The following is a 23,012-nucleotide window of genomic DNA, read 5'->3' as shown; positions in this document are numbered from 1 at the left end:
GTCGTGATTCCAGGGTCCTAGGATCGAGCCCCGCATCGGGCTCCCTGCTCAGTGGGAAGGCTGCCTTTCCCTCTCCCGCTCCCCTTGCTTGTGTTCCCTCTCTCACTGTGTCTCTGTCAAATAAATAAATAAATAATCTTAAAAGTTGACCTTGAATTTGATGTCATTTTCTTTTTACTTCTTTCACTGTTCAATCTCAGCTAGTTACAAAAAAAGGAAAAATATATCAAAACATATGAAATCAACACTGAACTGTTTAATATATAGTAATTCCAATTATGGCCTCTCTGCATTAAAAAAAAATACTGAATTTCAAGACATTCAATGCCTTCGGACTTGCCATTGCTTCTCCCAACAGAATTTCTAAAACTGTGAATTTCAAGAGGTCTGGCTAAAAGTTGGGGGAGATAGACATGATCATTAGACAATTAGTCAAAATTAAATCACAAGAATAACCACAAACTGTATGAAATAAGTCCATTTTCAGTTCCCAGAGGTCAAATTTTCCTTTGAATTGAAATGATAATCACATGAGCTTGTGAATCCTTAATTCCATTTAACACTCCATCCATGCCAGTGGATGAGTTAGACTGTTGAAGGTATCTGACTAAAGGAAATACTTTAGGCCAAAGTAAACTGTCAAAATGAGGCTAAGTTTAGTTTTGTAAGAGAGCAGATTTAAATGTTCGTGGGTTTCTTACCATGAGCTAAGAAAGTAATAAACCATTTGTGCCCCACAGAAGCATTTTAAATGTTGAAGACAGGGCAAGGTTTATAACCTATTTTTTTTCTAAACTACAAGACTAAGGTCAGACCCCATACAAGTTGAGGGTTACTTAAAATCTGAGCTGTTTCACACTGGGTCTGTACAGGGCTTCCAATGTAAAACTCTTTAGTTCAATGGCTCTGACAGTGAATGTTTAGTTACAACCAAATCACAGAGCGTGATAGCCTCTATGACCATGCTGTCACCTCAGATGCTCCAGTGAGTGTTTAAAGAATGTCAGTGATAGGAAGAACATTTTCTTTCTCAATTCTCTTTTCAACATGGTCAAATATCTGCATAAAGTGACTCAATCAAAAGCAAGCGGAATGTCTGCTGTTATGAAATCTTACATTCTTTCACAGTTAAGGGAAAGAAAGAAAATAAAACTTGGGAGGAGGGTATTTTAACTTTTCAAACAAAAAAAAGTTACTTTTTTTCCAACAACTAGGAAGTTGTTGAGAATCTGGTAGCTGTTATGAATTGTATTTCAGTTGTGATTGTTGGATTTTGCATTTTGCATCTTGGGAAACTTTCCATGTTCTTGTTCCTTTTTTTTAACATTTGCAAAGCAATTGCATGAAATGACTTTTAAAAAATCTTTCCAGAGTTATCTGCCAAAAATCTGAGTAACTTTCCTACATTGTATTCCTATAGGTTTTTCTTCAGAACAGATGAGTTACTCAGGTGCCCTAGGACAGGGCTATACGGTCAAGAAAGCATAGTGTGGCTTTTGGGGTGTGTTAATTTATATTATTTTGGCATTTCTATAAAAAACAAATACACTACACACCATATTGTTTCCATGTAGTAATTATCTAACCAAAATATGTCTATATAGTATAAGAATAATTACTATAAAACTTTCATCACAGGGAACATTCTAACATGAACCTTAAGGCAGTTATTTTAGAATAAACTATAGAGACTATATACTATTTGTATGTTGTTAATTTATACTTTGATATCATATGTAGTAAATATTGACCTGTGAACAAGATAATTTATATGTTTGACACTCTAAAGAATGTCCTGATTCACTCCTCAGAGGATAGGAGAGATTTTATTGCTGACAATCAGACTGACTTTGGGCTTTGACCTAAAGGGCAATGGCTTTGGCCTATCAACTAAGGAAGCAACCTCATTGGAACGACCAGAAACCCAAAGGAAAGCCACGCCTGTTCTTCAAGGGGAAAACAGATGATAAATGACATGATGCACTTTCTCCCACAACCATTGTCCTTTTTTCCCTTGAGTAATTTTTCAGATATAGGCGGTCTCCAATTTGTAAGTTCACAAAGTTCACTTGTCAGGAGCACTGCTGAAACAGAACATAATGTCCCATAAAATCAATGTTATTCTGGTGGTTGCTGAAGTTGATGTCTTTTTTTTTTTTTTGCTGCCCCAGTTCCTCCCTTTTTTTGCTGTTGATAATCCCCCCTTCACTAGCTCCCACCCCGTGGTTCTCATAGAGCACCTCCACACCCCTTGACACTAGCCCTTGTCAAATGCAATAATTAAGCAAAGGAGTAGACACAATCCAAGGTGGAACCATCATAGTGCCCCAACCCCCAGCCCCCACAAGTCATATTGACTTAGCCAAGTGGTGGCTGTGTGGTTCAGGCTGAGCCTGGCTAATTGCATTATGTTCCAGGAATACTTCATTTCAGGGACTGTGGAGTAAAATCTCTATTTTCTCTAATCCGAAGCTGTGAGGTTCTGAACCCATTGCTGTTAGAATCAGTATTTCCCATCATGTACGGTCACTGGCTTATAAGAAAGAGTGAAACCAACAGGCCAAGAGAAGCAGAAATGAGAGAGAAAGAAAGAGAGAGAGAGCTGACAGTGTGCATCCCTGGTTTTCATTGCCTGAAGGCCAGAATTGCCTTAGTTCTTATTTTCTGAGGCTGGTTGTTTAACTCTTTGAGTATGGAAGCCCCCAGTAGTCTAGAACAAAACAAATATAACAAAACATCTCTCTCTCTTCCCCACTATTCTTTTTCCACCTTAAGTCTATTTTAATCTGTCTCTTATAATTTGGTGCCCTACGTAAAATGGTTGATGGATTTAGAAATGGATTTTGCCCACAATGCAGGAAACTGGCCATCAGTATGAGCCTGGGGACCCTCTCCTTCTTTTTTTCTCTGATCTACTTTCAGCAAGAGTTCAGTGAGATCAGATAATCTAAACAAAAGATTCAGGTCCAGTATTTTGAATTAAATCTCTCCTTCTCTTGAGGTAACCGTGATGATAACAGTACGGCGGAAAAAAAGAGAACATACTGATTCTCAGAATTCTTCTAATTTTCTGGGACCCTCAGCCCAAGCAAAGAGCCCAGGCAGACCTCCAATGTTGTGCTGGTTAACCGTTTAGAGTAGCATTTATGAAGGGGACATGTGTAATACTGGCAGTAACTAAAATAGTCAGAGCTTTGATCATCTAAGAATGGCCTTCATGGCATACTCATCCATTCATTTGTACTTTTTATTTGGTTTTGTTTTCTGAAACAGCTGAGTCATTCAACAGGAGGAATAAACTTTAAAAACTACTCCTCAAAATATCAATTATGTCTCCATCATGATGCTGGTTGCTAACCCATACTAATTACACTAGTTCATCTCAGATGAAAATATTCTTTATTTCTTGAGAGGCATGAATTCTCCCAGGCTCTGATAATACTTTTCACATTCTGGAACAATTCATTTGTATGCATTTTTTAATTACAGGTATTTATTTTTTGCATGTGCTCTACCATCTTAATGACCTTCTGAAAACACACACAAATACACACACATGTGTGTGCATTTTCCTTTTTAGACATAGTATCTCCACTGCTTCTTGGTATAACCATATTCAAAACTAATACACCTGCCTAAAGTATGTTTGGTGAAAAGCAGGGAGTGGTTAGGAAGAAGAGTACACTGTTGCATCCATTTTTCCTCCCACACTTTTTCTAATTCTCTATCCCTGGGGAAGGTTATCCTAGTTTATTTGGTGGGTACATTCATTTTTTTAATAAACAGTATTGATGTATACATGCTACATTCTAGGAATTCAAAGATTAATAGAGTCCTTAACAATAAGTTCTCAGCCCAGTGGAAAGACTGTCACATAATCAGATATATTTTTTTAAAAGAGGGAGGAGGAGTATTTGCAAGGAAGAGGGAGAGAGAGAATCCCAAGCAGGCTCCATGTCCAGTGCAGAGCCCGACATGGGGCTCAATCTCACAACCCTGAGATCATGACCTGAGCTGAAATCAAGAGTCAGACACTTAACCGACTAAGCTACCCAGGTGCCCCAATCAGATAATTTTAATAGTTACAATAGGCAATTTGAGCGTGCAGAGGAGTGGCACCAGACTCTGCCTTAAGAGATTAAAAGAAGTTATGGTTTAAATGCATCACAGAGGATAAGTAGAAATGAACTCAGAAAAGGCTGTGATTATGATAGTGGATAAGAGGCTGGTGAGTGAAATAAGGGCCAAGAGGAATGTATTTTAGGAATAGAATACAGCATTGGGAAAGCAGCATGGTATGTGAAGCAGTTCAGTGTTGCAAGAGTAGTGTGAACTAGTTGATGACTAAAGCTGAGAATTAAGAGATAAATATGAGCCAGATGTTGGAAGGCTTTACATTACTATTTTACGAGGTTTGAGATTATTTTGTTAATAAGGAGCCACCCAAGCGATTTTAATAGGTCAGTCGCATAAATAGATTTACCATTTAAATCAATTGCTGTAGCATCAGGCTTGAGAGTGTGTCTGAGAAGGTTAATCTCAGTACTTCACTTGCACACACGATGGGGGCTTCGCTGCTCCAAGTCAAAAAAAGTCCTACAACCATTATAAAAATGGCCGAAGTATATAAATACAAAGCTTACAGAAAAGAAAATTGAAATGACTTTTTAATTAATTAATTAATTTTTTAAAGATTGTATTTATTTGTTTGAAAGAGAGAGAGTGAGAACAAGCAGGGGGAGCAGCAGGCAGAGGGAGAAGGAGGTTCCCTGCCGAGCAAGGACCCCAATGTGGGACTCTATCCTGGGACCCTGGGATCATGACCTGGGATCATGAGCCAAAGGCAGACCCTCAGCCGACTGAGCCAACCAGGCATCCCTGAAATGACTTTTAAACGTATTTATTAAAGCTCAATCTTGTTCGTAATACTATAAATGAAAAGTTAAAAATTAATGAGATCATTTTTACCTGTTAGTAGAGACTGAAATCTATTAACACACTACATTTTGTGAGTATGGGAAAATAGACACCTTCTTGCATTTTTTCACAAAAACCATATATATTTCAAATCATAATTTCACTTCTAAGAATTAGCTTAATATATCCTCACATATGTATAAAAGTAATTATATGAAAGGTTCTCACTAAAGTATACTGTTTGTAAAAGCAAAAGTTTAAAAACATTGATAGCAGACAGTATGTACATGTAATTGATACTATGACCTCAGTAGGAAGAACATTTATAGGTTTTTATGTATAGAGAAGGAATAACCTCCAAAAGTGTATTTATAAGAAAAAAATAATACATAAGACTATGTATCATGTTGTGACATATGGATGGGAAAAGAAAAACACATGAGTGTGCACAGAATATTTTTTGAAAGAATACATAAGAAATTGATAATAAGGGTTGCCCCTGGTGAGAGACCAGAATAATGAGGGCTTAGGAAGAGGGGGTGACTTATTTTTCATAGTATACTCTTTTGTATTTTCATAATTTATACCACATGAATGTACTACATAGTCAAGGAAGGAAGAGAAAAAGGGGAGGAGGGAGTGAGGGAGGAAGCGAGAACCCCTCTAAGAGGGTTGAACTTATACCTACATAAGGTCAGGAGATGAGCCTTGGAAACCACAAGAAGCAAAACAAAACAAAACACCCCCCCAAAAAAACCTCACAAAACACAAGACACAACAACAACAACAACAAAAATACATGTAACCGAGATATCCATATAACACTGATGTTCAAAGTGAAAAGGTCTCCGATAAGCCATGGGCTAAAAAGACTGCTCTCATCAATAGTATGATACCTGTGCTAACTCAAGCTTGGAATAGGAAAATAAAATCTTCCCTATGAATTTGTAACCACGAATTTGTCCTCAATTGCATTTGGGGACTGATTTTTCTTAAGAAAGAATCCTTGCGCCACGAAGGTAAGAGAGAAAGAAGTTTTGGGTGATAATATCCTGTGAAACATGGAAGAATCAAATGAAAACCATCCTAACAGTATATATTCTTATCCTAAGCTCCTCAGGTTCTCTACTGATAATTCCCCTAAATAATGAACATGACTTAAAATGACAAAACACACCAGAAAACAAATTACCATGAGTGAGAGATGATAGGATTAGGCCTTCAAAAGTGTCATACAATAGAGCTATAAGTAAAAATGTTTCAAACTATTAAACACATAAAAAAGGACTCAAAACAAAAAGACAATATAAAAAAAATTGGTAACAAAGTTAAAATAACTTAAACAGAATATCTACACACAAATGTGGCTCAGGGGTAATTAGCAAGATGGTAGAATAAGAAGTTCCAGTTCTTGTTCTTCCACAGAAACACTGCTTTAATGTTGACATATAGACCAAAATAACTTTATGAAATTTCCAGAATCCAGTTAAGAGGTTCCAGCACCCCAAATGAGTGTACATCCAAGAACAAGCTCATTGAAATAAGTAGGAAGAGCAGTTTCACTTTACCCACATCAGATCCTCTCCCAAGTGGGCAGAGGTTAACACTGACAGAGATCAACATGGCCTGAGATATCTCCCTTGGGAAAAATAGAAAGTGAAGCATGTATTTAACACACTGCTTCCGTTTCACCTCATTCAGAGTTTTGAGGAAACAAGCAAATTTTGAAAGCCTAGGGGAAGGTGTGAACAAAGAAAAGGAGTGGGTGGCTCTCAAGCAGCCAGCATGGATCTGCAAGATTGGGAAAAGGTTTACAACTTTGAAAAGCTATGTACCTTTCACTGTCCCCTTCAGGAAGGAGGAAAAGAAGTGGAGCTTGCACTCAATGTCCAGGCCATTCAGTGCACTGACCTAGGAAAAAGAGGTGGGTGGTTTATAGCAACCCACATGGCTCTGCAAAATTAGGAGAAGGTGCATCTGAAATAGAGGATGAGGAGGGGTGCATAAATATCCATAGAAAAGTTTGAAAGACTCCCAGAATCTAGCCAGAGTAATTAGTGAAAGTCTTTCCCCACCAAAACCATCTGTAAAGAGTGGAAGAGATGACTGCTTCTTCAAATGTGCTGACATGAACACAAAGCTACAAGAAACACAACAAATCAGGGAAATATGATACACTAAAAGAAACAAAGTAAAGGGATGTCTCAGTGGTGCAGTCAGTTGAGCATCCAACTCTTGGTTTCAGCTCAGGTCGTGAACTCAGGGTGTGAGATCAAGCTCCACATGAGGCTCTATGCTCAGCATGGAGTCTGCTTAAGACTCTCTCTTCCTCTCCTGCTCCTCCTCCCCCTGCCTGCCTCAAATTGGTAATAAATCTCTTTTGTTTTTGTTTTTTTAAGAAACAAAGTAAATCTCCAGGAACAAACACTAAGAAAAGGAGATCTATGAATTTTTAATAAAAAATTCAAAATAATTATTCTAAAGAAGCTCAGTGAGCTATAACATTGATAGATAACTAAATAAAATCAAGAAACCAATGCAAAAAGAAAATGAGAACATTGATAAAGAAAGGAACACAGACAACATACAGTAACAGTCACCTTACAGGCAATACAATGGCACTAAATTCATATCTTTCAATAGTTACCCTGAATGTAAATGGGCTAAATTCCCCAATCAAAAGACACAGGCTATCAGACTGGATTAAAAAACAAGACCCATCCATATGCTGTCTGCAAGAGACTCATTTTAGACCCAAAGACATCCCCAGATTGAAAGTGAGGGGGTGGAAAACCATTTACCATGCTAATGGACACCAAAGAAAGCTGGGGTGGCAATCCTTATATCAGACAAACTAGGTTTTAAAACAAAGACTGTAATAAGAGATGAGGAAGGACACTATATCCTACTTAAAGGGTCTATCCAACAAGAAGATCTAACAATTGTAAATATCTATGCCCTGAACATGGGAGCAGCCAATGATATAAGCCAATTAATAACAAAAGCAAAGAAACACATTGACAACAATACAATAATACTGGGGGACTTTAACACCCCCCTGACTGAAATGGACAGATCATTTAAGCAAAAGATCAACAAGGAAATAAAGACTTGAAATGACACACTGGACCAAATGGACTTCACAGACATATTCAGAACATTCCATCCCAAAGCAACGGAATACACATTCTTCTCTAGTGCCCATTGAACATTCTCCAGAATTGATCACATCCTAGGTCACAAATCAGGTCTCAACCGGTACCAAAAGATTGGGATCATTCCCTGCATATTTTCAGACCACAATGCTTTGAAACTAGAACTCAATCACAAGAGGAAAGCCGGAAAGAACTCAAATACATGGAGGCTAAAGAGCATCCTACTAAAGAATGAATGGGTCAACCAGGAAATTAAAGAAGAATTAAAAAAATTCATGGAAACCCATGAAAATGAAAACACAACTGTCCAAAATCTTTGGGATACAGCAAAGGCAGTCCTGAGAGGAAAGTATATAGCAATACAAGCCTTTCTCAAGAAACAAGAAAGGTCTCAAATACACAACCTAACCCTTCACCTAAAGGAGCTGGAGAAAGAACAGCAAATAAAGCCTAAACCCAGCAGGAGAAGAGAAATAATAAAGATCAGAGCAGAAATGTGAGGTCATATGTTACACGTCTTTCTCTGGTTGACTTATTTTGTTCAGCATAATACCCTCCAGTTCCATCCACATCATTGCAAATGGCAAGATCTCATTCTTTTTGATGGCTGCATAATATTCCATTGTATATACATACATATGTATATACATACCAGAACTTGTTTATCCATTCATCTGTCGGTGGACATCTTGGCTCTTTCCACAGTTTGGCTATTGTGGACATTGCTGCTATAAACAATGGGGTGCACATACCCCTTCAGATCCCTACATTTGTATCTTTGGGGTAAGTACCCAGTAGTGCAATTGCTGGATCATAGGGTAGTTCTATTTTCAACTTTTTGAGGAACCTCTATACTGTTTTCCAGAGTGGCTGCACCAGCTTGCATTCCCACCAACAATGTAGGAGGGTTCCCCTTTCTCCACAAACCCGCCAACATCTGTCGTTCCCTGACTTGTTAATTTTAGCCATTCTGACTGGTGTGAGGTGGCATCTCATTGAGGTTTTGATTTGGATTTCCCTGATGCCAAGCGATGTTGAGCACTTTTCCATGTGTCTGTTGGCCATTTGGATCTGGCCAAAAATCTGTTCATGTCTTCTGCCCATTTCTTGATTGGATCATTTGTTCTTTGCGTGTTGAGTTTAAGAAGTTCTTTATAGATTTTTGGATACTAGCCCTTTATCTGATATGTCATTTGCAAATATCTTCTCCCATTTTGTCGGTTGTCTTTTGGTTTTGTGGACTGTTTCTTTTAATGTGCAAAAGCTTTTTATCTTGATGAGGTCCCAATAGTTCATTTTTGCCCTTGCTTCCCTTGCCTTTGGTGATGTTTCTGGGAAGAAGTTGCTGCGGCTGAGGTCAAAGAGGTTGCTGCCTGTGTTCTTCTCTAGGATTTTGATGGATTCCTGTCTCACATTTAGGTCTTTCAACCATTTTGAGTCTACTTTTGTGTGTGGTGTAAGGAAATGGTCCAGTTTCATTCTTCTGCATGTGGTTGTCCAATTTTCCCAACACCATTTGTTGAAGAGACTCTCTTTTTTCCATTGGACATTCTTTCCTGCTTTGTCAAAGATGAGTTGACCGTAGAGTTGAGGGTCCATTTCTGGGCTCTCTATTCTGTTCCATTGATCGATGTGTCTGTTTTTGCAACAGTACCATATTGTCTTGATAATGACAGCTTTGTAATAGAGCTTGTAGTCTGGAATTCTTATGTCGCCAGCCTTGCTTTTCTTTTTCAACATTTCTTTGGCTATTCGGGGTCTTTTCTGGTTCCATAAAAATTTTAGGATTATTTGTTCCATTTCTTTGAAAAAAGCACATGGTATTTTGATGGGGATTGCATTGAATGTGTAGATTACTCGCGGTAACATTGACATCTTCACAATATTGCTTTGTCCAATCCATGAGCATGGAACGTTTTTCCATTTCTTTGTGTCTTCCTCAATTTCTTTCATGAGTATTTTATAGTTTTCTGAGTACAGATTCTTTCCCTCTTTGGTTAAATTTATTCCTAGGTATCTTATGATTTGGGGTGCAATTGTAAATGGGATCGATTCCTTCATTTCTCTTTCTTCTGTCTTGTTGTGGGTGTATAGGAATGCCACTGATTTCTGTGCATTGATATTATATCCTGCCACTTTACTGAATTCCTGTATGAGTTTTAGCAGTTTTGGGGTGGAGTATTTTGGGTTTTCCACATAAAGTATCATATTTTCTGCAAACAGTGAGAATTTGACTTCTTTGCTGATTTGGATTCCTTTTATTTCTTTTTGTTCTCTGATGGCTGTGGCTAAGACTTTTAATACTATGTTGAATAGGAGTGGTGATAGTGGACATCGCTGACGTGTTCCTGACCTTAGGGGGAAGGCTCTCGGTTTTTCCCCATTGAGAATGAGTTTCACAGTGGGTTTTTCATAGATAGCTTTTATGATATTGAGGTTTGTACCCTCTATGCCTATACTCTGAAGAGTTTTGATCAAGAAAGGATGCTGTACTTGGTCAAACGCTTTTTCTGTATCTATTAAGAGGATCATATGGTTCTTGTTCTTTCTTTTGTTAATGTATTGTATCACATTGATTGATTTGCAGATGTTGAACCAGCCTTGCAGCCCAGGGATAAATCCCACTTGGTCGTGGTGAATAATCCTTTTAATGTACTGTTGGATCCTATTGGCTAGTATTTTGGTGAGAATTTTTGCATCCATGTTCATCAAGGATATTGGTCTGCAATTCTCCTTTTTGATGGGGCCTTGGTCTAGTTTGGGGATCAAGGTAATGGTGGCCTCATAAAACGAGTTTCGAAGTTTTCCTTCCATTTCTATTTTTGGAAAAGTTTCAGAAGAATAGGTATTAATTCTTCTTTAAATGTTTGGTAGAATTTCCCTGAGAAGCCATCAGGCCCTGGACTTTTGTTTTTTGGGAGATTTTTGATGACTGTTTCAATTTCCTTAGTGGTTATAGGTCTGTTCAGGTTTTCTATTTTTTCCTGGTTCAGTTTTGGTAGTTGATATATCTCTAGGAATGCATCCATTTCTTCCAGATTATCTAATTTCCTGGCTTAGAGTTGCTCATAATATATGCTTATAATTGTTTGTATTTCTTTGGTGTTGGTTGTGATCTCTCCTCTTTCATTCATGATTTTGCTGATTTGGGTCATTTCTCTTTTCTTTTTGATCAGTCTGGCCAGGGGTTTATCAATCTTGTTAATCTTTCTAAGAAGCAGCTCCTTGTTTCGTTCATCTGTTCTACTGTTCTTTTGGTTTCTATTTCATTGATTTCTGCTCTGGTGTTTATGATTTCTCATCTCCTGCTGGGTTTAGGCTTTATTTGCTGTTCTTTCTCCAGCTCCTTTAGGTGTAGGGTTAGGTTATGTAGGGTTAGGTTGTGTATTTGAGACCTTTCTTGTTTCTTGAGAAAGGCTTATATTGCTATATACCTTCCTGTTAGCACTGCCTTTGCTGTATCCCAAAGATTTTGAATAGTTGTGTTTTCTTTTTCATTGATTTCATGACTCTTTTAAATTCTTCTTTGATTTCCTGGTTAACCCATTCATTCTTTAGTAGGATGCTCTTTAGCCTCCATGTATTTGAGTTTTTCTGACTTTCCTCTTGTGATTGAGTTCCAGTTTCAAAGCATTGTGGTCTGAAAATATGCAGGGAATGATCCCAATCTTTTGGTACCAGTTGAGACCTGATTTGTGATCTAGGATGTGATCTATTCTGGAGAATGTTCCATGGGCACTAGAGAAGAATGTGTATTCTGTTGCTTTGGGATGGAATGTTCTGAATAGATCTGTGAAGTCCCTTTGGTTCAGTGTGTCATTTAAAGTCTTTATTTCCTTGTTGATCTTTTGTTTAGATGATCTGTCCATTTCAGTCAGGGGGGTGTTAAAGTCCCCCACTCTTATTGTACTGTTGTCAATGTGTTTCTTTGCTTTTGTTATTAATTGGCTTATATCATTGGCTGCTCCCATGGTTTGGGGCATAGATATTTACAATTGTTAGATCTTCTTGTTGGATAGACCCTTTAAGTGGAATATAGTGTCCTTCCTCATCTCTTATTATAGTCTTTGGTTTAAAACCTAGTTTGTCTGATATAAGGATTGCCACCCCAGCTTTTTTTTGGTGTCCATTAGCATGGGAAATGGTTTTCCACACCTTCACTTTCAATCTGGGGGTGTCTTTGGGTCTAAAATGAATCTCTTGCAGAGAGTATATCGATGGGTCTTGTCTTTTAATCCATCTGATAGCCTGTGTCTTTTGGTTGGGGCATTGAGTCCATTTCCTTTCAGGGTAACTATTGAAAGATATGAATTTAGTGCCATTGTATTGCTTGTAAGCTGACTGTTACTGTATATTGTCTGTGTTCCTTTCTGGTCTATGTTGCTTTTAGTGTCTCTCTTTGCTTAGAGTTCCCCTTTGAATATTTCTTGTAGGGCTGATTTTGTGTTTGCAAATTCCTTTGGTTTTTGTTTGTCCTGGAGGCTTTTTATTTCTCCTTCTATTTTCAATTATGGCCTAGCTGGATATAGTATTCTTGGCTGCATATTTTTCTCATTTAGTACTCTGAATATATCATGTCAGTCCTCTCTGGCCTGACAGGTCTCTGTGGATAGGTCTGTTGCCAATCTAATGTTTCTACCATTGTAGGTTACAGATCTTTTCTCCTGAGCTGCTCTCAGGATTTTCTCTTGTCTCTGAGACTCATGAGATTTACTATTAAATGTCAGGGTGGTGACCTATTTTTATTGATTTTGAGGAGGGGGTTCTCTGTGCCTCCTGGATTTTGATGCTTGTTACCTTCCCCACATTAGGGAAGTTCTCTGTTATAATTTGCTCCAATATACCTTCTGCCCCTCTCTCTCTTTCTTCTTCTTCTGGGATCCCAATTATTCTAATGTTGTTTCATCTTATCCTATCACTTATCTCTCGAATTCTGCCCTCCTGATCCAGTAGTTCTTTATCTCTCTTTTTCTCAGTTTCTTTATTTTCCATGACTTGGTCTTCTATATGGCTAATTCTCTCTTCTGTCTCATTTATCCTACCAGTTAGAGCCTCCATTTTTTATTGCATGTCATTAATACCCTTTTTGATTTTGACTTGGTTAGATTTTAGTTCTTTTATTTCTGCAAAAAGGGTTTCTCTAACAATTTCCATGCTTTTTTCAAGCCCAGCTAGTATCTTTAAAATCATCATTCTGAACTCTAGTTCCAACATCGTACTAATGTCTGTATTGAGTAGGCCCCTGGCAGTCGGTACTGCCTCTTGTTCTTTTTGTTGAAGTGACTTTTTCCATCTTGTCATTTTGTGCAGAGGAGAATAGATAAATGAGAGAACAAAATGTTAACAGGGTAACAATGTGCCCAGAAAATATACACTAAACAAATCAGAAAAGACCCGAAGCTGGGGTTAAAGAAAGGGAAAGAAAGAAAAAAGAAAAAGAAAAAGATAAAATCAAACAAAGAAAAACCAAACCAAACAAACAACAACAACAACAAAAAAACAGAATATGATCAAATATGATCAGGCAGGTGCATAGATAATTGCCACACACTAGATTTGGGGCATATTTTCGTCTGTTAGAAGAAAGTCACTCCCAAAATTTTAAGGAAAGAAAAACTTATATACATATAATTATAATAGTTAATATGATGAAGGGATGGAATATGACTGTAAGGATGAACATTATGAAAGATTTCATAAAAGGAATTGATAAGATAAGAAGTTGGTTGAAAAAAGAAAGAAGAGGATAAAAAAAAGGGAGAGAATGTGATCAGGCAGGAGACTAGAACAAAGCCATACACTAGAGATTTAGGGCATATTTTGATCTGTTAGAAGAAACTGTATCCCAAAATTTTAAAGAGAGAACAACTTATATATATATATATACCAAAAATATGGTTAACTACTATGAAGGGATAGAATATGACTCTAGAAATGAAAATAAAAAAGATTTTTTAAAAAAGGGATAAGGGGCGCCTGGGTGGCTCAGTCGGTTAAGTGTCTGCCTTCGGCTTGGGTCATGATCCCAAGGTCGTGGGATTGAGCCCCACGTGGGATCAAGCCCCCAGTAGGGCTCCCTGCTCAGTGGGGAGTCTGCTTCTCCCCCTCCTTCTGCCCCTTCCCCTCCACTCGTGTGCTCTCTTTCTAATAAATAAATAAATAAAAATATTTTTTAAAAATGGGATTGATAGACGTTGGTTGAAAAAGGGAAAAAGAAAAATTCAAAGAAAAATAAAGTTAAAAATTAACCTTGAAAGACTAAAGAATCATGGTAAAAAAAGCCATGAATTCTATGTGCAGTATTCCCCTATCTCTGGAGTTCTGCCGCTCTCATTGATCGGTAAACTTGGTCTTGGCTGGCTGTTCTTGCTGATCTTTTGGGGGAGGAGCCTGTTGCTGTGGTTCTCAAATGTCTTTGCCGGAGGCAGAATTGTCCCGCCCTTGCTGGTCCGGGCTACGAAATCTGCTCGGGTTTGCTCTTGGGAGCTTTGTTCCTTGCAAGCTTTCCGTACAGCTTTGGATGACTAGAGTGAAAATGGCCGCTTCCCAATCTCCACCCTAGAGGAGCCGAGAACTCGGCCTCACTCTGTGAGCCCCCAGAGAAAAACAGTCAGTCACTCCTATCTCCCCGGTCTCCAGCCACACTCTGTGCTCACCCTGCCTCTGAAGGAGTGTTTCTATCTCTGGCACACATCCCCATGTGGAGTCTCCAAACCCAGGAGATCCCTGTGGTGCGCTCTCATGCCACTCCTCCCGGGGGAGGAAGGGGAGTCTCCCCGGATCTGCTGCTGTTGGGTCCCTGCTGGAGGAGCAGTGGCCCGACTGTGCCTCAAATCTCGGTTTATGGCAACCCCGAGCTGAGAGCCCACTCCTCCGCTCTGTCTCTGCAGCCAGATTCCCTGCTCCAATACCTGGGAGCTCTGCTGCTCTCAGGCACCCCCAGTGTTTCTGTGACCCTGAGGGTCCTGAGACCACACTGTCCCAGTGAGGTTTCCATGCCCCGCTTAGCCACTGGAGAGACATCCCTCAGCAGAGAGGACTTCTAAAAGTTCCAATTTTGTGCTCAGCTGCTCTATCACTTGCCAGAAGTGGCCGACGGAGGCCCCCTACCCCGCTGTCTATCCTCCCGAATATCACCTCGGATTTAGTTCTCTGCACATCCTACCTTCCAGAAAGTGGTTGCTTTTCTGTTCAGAGACTTGTTGTTACTCCTTTCTTCGATCTCCTGTTGAATTCGTATGTGTTCAAAATGCTTTGATCCCTATCCAGCTGAATTCCTGGGACCAGACAAAATCCAGTACTCCTACTCCTCCGCCATCTTGCTCCGTGCCCCCAAAATCAGTGAACTTAAGACAAGGTAATGCAAATTATCCAGTCAGAGGAGCAAAAAGAAAAAAAAATGAAAAAAGAGTGTAGTCTATAAGACTTCTAAGACACCATTATATATAAGAATTAATATATACATTATGATTGAAAACATCCTAATTCTGGGGAAGGAAATAAATATCCAGATTCATGAAACCTGAAGGTATCAAAGAAGGTAAATCTAAAGAAGTCTATAACAAGACAATTATAATCAAATTGTCAAAAGTCAAAGTCAAAGAGAAAAATTTTTTTAAATATTTTATTTGTTTATTTGTCAGAGAGAGAAAGGAAGAGAGAGGGAGCGCACAAGCTGGGGGAGTGGCCAGCAGAGGAAGAAGCAGGCAGAGGGAGAAGCAGACTCCCTACTGAGCAAGGAGCCCAGTGCAGGTCTCAATCTCAGGATCCTGGGATAATGACCCGGGCTGAAGCCAGACACATAACCTACTGAACCACCCAGGTGCCCCGGCAAAGAGAAAACTCTGAAAGCAGCAAACAAACAAAACAAAACTCATCCTGAACAAGTGAGCCCCCATGACTATCAGCAGATTACTCAATAGAAACCTGGCATGCCGGAACAGAGTAAGTTGATATATTCAAAGGGCTGAAAGAAAAACTGCCAAATCAGAATACTGTATCCAGCAACTGTCAATCCAAAATTGGAGAATATATAATTTCCAAGGCAAACCAAAGATAAGGTAGTTAATCATCACTAGACCTGACTTTCAAGAAGTGCTAAAGAGTTCTTCAAGTTAAAATGAAAGGAATAGAAACACAAAAGTATATGAATGTATAGAGGGGGGAAAGATGGTGGAGGAGTAGGGGACCCCATTCCAACCAGTCCCCAGAATTGAGCTGGATATCTACCAGACCACTCTGTACACCCATGAAATCAGCCTGAGATGTAAGAAGGTAGGCCCGGATCTCTACAAACAGAATATTGCAGGCGGTTGGTTTCAAGGAATGAAATGGGGAGCCGTGATTCCAGGGGCAATATCGGAGGAAAAACGGAAGGGGGAGGGAGCCAGCCATGGGGATCCTACACTGCCAGTGAGCAATAGCCTCCTGCACTGAGGACGGGGCAGAGGCTTGCGGACCCAGAGTGGCGGGGAAAGGACTTTAGGGCAGCCCCCCAGATGGAAACCCAGAGTGGCGGGGACATGCGTGTGAACTGGGGGTGGCTGGCAGTTTTAGAAGTACAAAGGGCAGAGACGTGCCCGACCTGGAGGTGAGGACTGGGAGCCTTGCTGAGGGGTGCACAACCCATGATGCTGCAGTTTATAACAGCACAGACAGAAACGGAAATAGTGTGGCCTGGAGAGCTCACTGAAGAACAGACTGTGATTTCTCTGCTCTGAGGCAGAGGGTTGGAAATGGTCTTTTCTGCTCTGACTCTTGGAAGAGACATAGAAAGTCGCCAGGGAAAGCCACCAGAGAACAAAAGCCTCAAAAAACCGGTTTTCACTGAACCCATCCCCCACCACAGGGGGCAGGGCAACTCTGCCCAAACAGGGGTGACTGAATAACAGTGTGGCAGGCCCCTCCCCCAGAAGACAAGCTGGGGAAACAAGAGGCCAGCAACCCTAAGGTCCCTAGAAAACAGGTGCATCTTACTTGAGTTGTGGTCAATAATTTGGACTCTATACATTCACTCAAATACCCCTCAACAGAATGACTAAGAGGAGGAAACCCCAAAATAGGAAAGACTCAGAGATTATGACTTATGCCACAGATTTACAAATGGATTCAGATGTAACCAAGATGCCGGAGATGGAATTCAGGGTAGCAATTGTGAAGACAATAGTTAGAATGGAGAAATCAAGTAATTGCAACATAGAGTCCCTAAGGGCAGAAATAAAAGCTGAATTGGCCAACTTAAAAATGCTATCACAGAGATCCAATCTAATCTAGATAATCTAACAGCTAGGGTAAACTAGGCAGAAGAACAAATTAGTGACCTAGAAGACCAATTAATAGATAAAAAGGGAAAAGAGGAGGCCAGGGGAAAACAACTCAGAATCCATGAAAATAGAATCAGAAAAATAAGTGACACCATGAAACGTTCCAGTGCTAGAATTATTGGAATCCCGGAGGGGGTGGAGAGAGAGAGAGGACTAGAAGATATATTTGAGCAAATCGTAGCTGACAACTTCCTTAATCTGGGGAATGAAACAAACATTCGTGTCCAAGAGGCAGAGAGGACCCCTCCCAAGATCAAGGAAAACAGGCCAACACCCTGGCATGTAATAGTAAAACTCACAAATCTTAGAACCAAGGAAACCATCCTAAGGACAGTTAGGGGGAAGAGATTCCTTACCTACAGAGGGAGGAACATCAGAATAACATCAGACCTATCCACAGAGACCTGGCAAGCCAGAAAGGCCTGGCAAGATATATTCAGGGTACTAAACAAGAAAAACATGCAGCTAAGAATACTTTATCCAGCAAGACTGTCATTTAGAATGGATGGAGAGATGCAGAGCTTCCAAGACTGGCAGAAACTGAAAGAATATGTGACCACTAAGCCAGCCCTGCAAGAAATATTAAGGGGGGGTTCTATAAAAGGAGAAAGACCCCAAGAGTGATATAGAAAAGAAATTTATAGGGACAATCTATAAAAACAAGGTCTTCACAGGAACATGATGACAATTAATTCATAACTTTCCATAATCACTCTCAACGTGAACGGCCTAAATGCTCCCATAAAATGGCACAGGGTTGCAGACTGGATAAAAAGACAGGACCCATCCATATGCTGTCTACAAAAGACTTATTTTGAACCTAAAGATACACCCAGACTGAAAGTGAAGGGATGGAGATCCATCTTCCGTGCCAGCGGACCTCAAAAGAAAGCTGGGATAGCAATTCTTATATCAGACAAATTAGATTTTAAACTAAAGTCTGTAATTAGAGACACAGAAGGACACTATATCATTCTTAAAGGGTCTATCCAACAAGAAGATCTAACAATTGTAAATATCTATGCTCCCAAAATGGGAGCAGCCAACAACATAAGTCAACTGTTAACCAAAATAAAGAGTCATATTGATAATAATACGTTAATTGTAGGGGACCTCAATACTCCACTCTCAGCAATAGACAGATCATCTAAGGAGTAAATCAACAAAGAAACAAGAGCTTTGAATGACACACTGGACGAGATGGACCTCATAGATATATACAGAAAATTCCACCCTAAAACAACAGAATACTAATTCTTCTCGAGCTCACATGGAACTTTCTCCAGAATAGACCACATACTGGGTCACAAATCAGGTCTCATCCAATACCAAAACATTGAGATTATTCCCAGCATATTCTCAGACCATAATGCTTTAAAGCTGGAACTCAATCACAAGAAAAAAATTGGAAGAAATTCAAACACTTGGAAGCTAAAGACCACTCTGCTCAAGAATGTTTGGGTCAACCAGGAAGTCAAAGAAGAACTTAAACAATTCATGGAAATCAATGAGAACAAAAACACATCGGTCCAAAACCTATGGGATACTGCAAAGGTGGTCCTAAAGGGGAAATACATAGCCATCCAAGCCTCACTCAAAAAAATAGAAAAATCCCGAATTCACCAACTAACTCTACACCTTAAAGAACTAGAGAAGAAGCAACAAGTGATGCCTAAGCCATGCATTAGAAGAGAAATAATTAAGATTAGAGCAGAGATCAATGGATTAGAAACCAGAAACAGAGTAGATCAGATCAACGAAACTAGAAGTTGGTTCTTTGAAAGACTTAATAAGATTGATAAACTACTGATCGGACTTATCCAAAAGAAAAGAGAAAGGACCCAAATTAATAAAATTATGAATAAAAGGGGAGAGATCACGAAAACACCAAGGAAATAGAAACAATTATTAGAAATTATTATCAACAACTATATGCCAATAAGCTGAGCAACCTGGATGAAATGGATGCCTTCCTGGAAACCTATAAACTCCCAAGACTGAAACAGGAAGAAATTGACAACCTGAATAGGCCAATAACCAGGAACGAGATAGAAGCAGTGATCAAAAACCAACCAAAAAACAAGAGTTCAGGGCCTAATTGATTCCCTGGGGAATTCTACCAAACATTCAAAGAAGAAATAACACCTATTCTCCTGAAGCTGTTTCAAAAAATAGAAACAGAAGGAAAACTTCCAGACTCATTCTATGAGGCCAGCATTACCTTAACCCCCAAACCAGGCAAAGACCCCATCAAAAAAGAATTTCAGACCAATATCCCTGATGAATATGGATTCCAAAATCTTCAACAAAATCCTAGCTAATAGGGTCCAACAATGCTTTAAAAGGGTCATCCACCACAACCAAGTGGGATTTATCCCCAGGATGCAAGCATGGTTCAACATATGCAAATCAATCAATGTGATAGAACACATCAATAAGAGGAGGGAGAAGAACCATATGGTCCTCTCAATTGATGCAGAAAAAGCACTTGACAAAATACAACATCCTTTCCTGATTAAAACTCTTCGGAGTATAGGGATAGAGGGAACATTCTTCAAGTTCCTAAAATTCATCTATGAAAAACCCACAGCGAATATCATCCTCAATGGGGAAAAGCTGAGAGCCTTTCCCTTAAGATCAGGAACACGACAAGGATGCCCACTCTTGCCACTATTGTTCAACATAGTACTAGAAGTCCTAGCAACAACAATTAGACAACAAAAAGAAATAAAAGATATTCAAATTGGCAAAGAAGAAGTCAAACTCTCTCTTTTCACAGATGACATGATACTTTATGTGGAAAACCCAAAAGGCTCCACCCCCAAATTACTAGAACTCATACAGCAATTCAGTAATGTGGCAGGATACAAAATCAATGCACAGAAATCAGTTGCTTTCTTATACACTAACAACGCAACTGTAGAAAGAGAAATTAGAGAAACGATTCCATTTACAATAGCACCAAAAACCATAAGATACCTCAGAATAAACCTAACCAAAGAGGTAAAGGATCTATACTCTAGGAACTACAGAACACCCATACAAGAAATTGAAGAAGACACAAAAAGATGGAAAAACATTCCATGCTCATGGATCGAAAGAATAAACATTGTTAAAATATCTATGCTACCCAGAGCAATCTGTACCTTCAATGCTATCTCAATCAAAATTCCAATGACATTTTTCAAAGTGCTGGAAGAAACAATCCTAAAATTTGTATGGAATCAGAAAAGACCCCAAATCACCACAGAAATGTTGAAAAAGAAAAACAAAGCTGGGGGCATCACGTTGCCCCATTTCAAGCTACATTACAAGGCAGTGATCACCAAGACAGCATGGTACTGGCACAAAAACAAACATATAGACCAATGGAACAGAATAGAGAGCCCAGATATGGACCCTTAACTCTATGGTCAAATAATCTTCGACAAAGCAGGAAAAAACATGCAATGGAAAAAAGACAGTCTCTTCAATAAATGGTGCTGGGGAAATTGGACAGCCACATGCAGAAGAATGAAATTTGACCATTCTCTAACACCATACACAAAGATAAACTCAAAATGGATGAAAGACCTCAATGTGAGACAGGAATCCATCAAAATCCTAGAGGAGAACATAGGCAGTAACCTCTTTGACATCGGCCACAGCAACATCTTTCAAGATACATCTCCAAAGGCAAGGGAAAGAAAAGCAAAAGTGAACTTTTGGGACTTCATCAAGATAAAAAGCTTCTGCACAGCAAAGGAAACAGTCAACAAGACAAAGAGGCAACCCACAGAATGGGAGAAGATATTTGCAAATGACACTACAGATAAAGGGCTAGTATCCAAGATCTATAAAGAACTTCTCAAACTCAACATCCAAAAAACAAATAATCAAGTCAAAAAATGGGCAGAAGACATGAACAGACACTTCTCCAAAGAAGACACACAAATGGCTAAGAGACACATGAAAAAGTGTTCAACATCGCTCGGCATCAGGGAAATCCAAATCAAAACCACACTGAGATACCATCTCACACCAGTTAGAATGGCAAAAATTGACAAGGCAAGAAACAACAAATGTTGGAGAGGTTGTGGAGAAAAGGGCAACCCTCTTACACTGTTGGTAGGAATGCAAGTTGGTATAGACACTTTGGAAAATAGTGTCGAAGTGACTCCGAAAATTAAAAATAAAGCTACCCTATGACCCAGCAATTGCACTACTGGGTATTTACCCCACAGACACAGATGTAGTGAAAAGAAGGGCCATATGCATCTCAATGTTCATAGCAGCAATGTCCACAATAGCCAAACTGTGGAAAGAGCTGAGATTCCCTTCAATAGATGAATGGATAAAGAAGATGTGGTCCATATATACAATGGAATATTACTCAGCCATCAGAAAGGATGAAAACCCAACTTTTACATCAACATGGATGGGGCTGGAGGAGATGATGCTAAGTGAAATAAGTCAAGCAGAGAAAGTCAATTATCATATAGTTTCACTTCTTTGTGGAACATAAGGAATAGCATGGAGGACATTAGGAGAAGGAAGGGAAAAATGAAGGGGGGGAATTCAGAGAGAGAGAGACGAACCATGAGAGACTATGGACTCTGAGAAACTAACTGAGGGTTTTAGAGGGGAGGGGGTGGGGGTTCGGTTAGACCTGTGATGAGTATTAAGGAGGGCACGTACTGCATGGAGCACTGGGTGTTATACGAAAACAATGAATCATGGAACACTACATCAAAAACTAATGATGTATGTTTACGTATGGTGACTAACATAACATAATAAAATAAAATTAAAAAACAAACAAACAAACAAAAAGTATATGAAAGTATAAAACTAACTGCTAAAAGAAAATATACAATTGCAGAATATTGTGGTACTGTAATGATGGCATATAAATCACTTTTAAGTTTAGTGTAACAATTAAAAAGAAAAGTATTAAGAATAACTAGTTTTACAAAGATTTGTTAATGAATATACAATATAAAAACATGTAAATTGTGACATCTACAACATAAGTGTATGTGTGAGAAGTAAAAGTGTAGAATTTTTGTATATGATTGAAATTAAATTGTGATCAGCTTTAAAAAGACTGTTGTAACTAGAAGGGTTTTATGTTAGCCTTGTGGTAACTATGAGGAAAATACCCATAGAAGATACACAAAATAAAAAGAAAAAAGATTCGGAGGAAGGTGGGTGGGGGGACAGGATAGATAGGTGAAGAATATTAAGGTGTTGTGATGAGCACTGGCTGTTGTATGTAAGTGATGAATCACTGAATTCTATTCCAGAAACCAATACTGCTCTGTATGTTAACAAAGTAAAACTTAATTAAAAAAATTTAAAAAAAGAAAAAAGATTCATAGAATATCACTATAAAAATTAAGAAAACAGAAAGCAAAAAAAAGAAAGAAAGAAAGAAAGAAAGAAAAAAGAAAGAAAGAAAGAAAGAAAGAAAGAAAGAAAGAAAGAAAAAGAAAGAAAAAGAAAGAAGAAAGAAAAAAGAAAGAAAGAAAGAAAAAGAAAGAAAAAGAAAGAAGAAAAAAGAAAGAAAGAAAGAAAAAGAAAGAAGAAAGAAAGAAAGAAAGAAAGAAAAAAGAAAGAAAAAGAAAGAAGAAAGAAA

At 38.9% G+C, this 23,012-nt stretch overlaps 1 long non-coding RNA gene across 1 annotated transcript in view; it reads right to left on the bottom strand.

Moving 5' to 3' along the window:
* Positions 1-23,012, bottom strand: part of LOC141372533 (uncharacterized) — a 31,807-nt gene that overhangs the window by 1,332 nt on the left and 7,463 nt on the right. The window contains exon 2 of the long non-coding RNA XR_012377811.1: positions 151-200. This is a non-coding gene — a long non-coding RNA (uncharacterized lncRNA). The remainder of the gene's footprint in view (positions 1-150; positions 201-23,012) is intronic.

Source organism: Callorhinus ursinus, unplaced genomic scaffold, assembly GCF_003265705.2.
Source record: "Callorhinus ursinus isolate GAN/ISIS: 27379988/994484 unplaced genomic scaffold, GSC_fseal_2.0 scaffold4, whole genome shotgun sequence".
NCBI lineage: Eukaryota > Metazoa > Chordata > Mammalia > Carnivora > Otariidae > Callorhinus > Callorhinus ursinus.
This window is presented reverse-complemented; position numbering and strand designations above follow the sequence as displayed.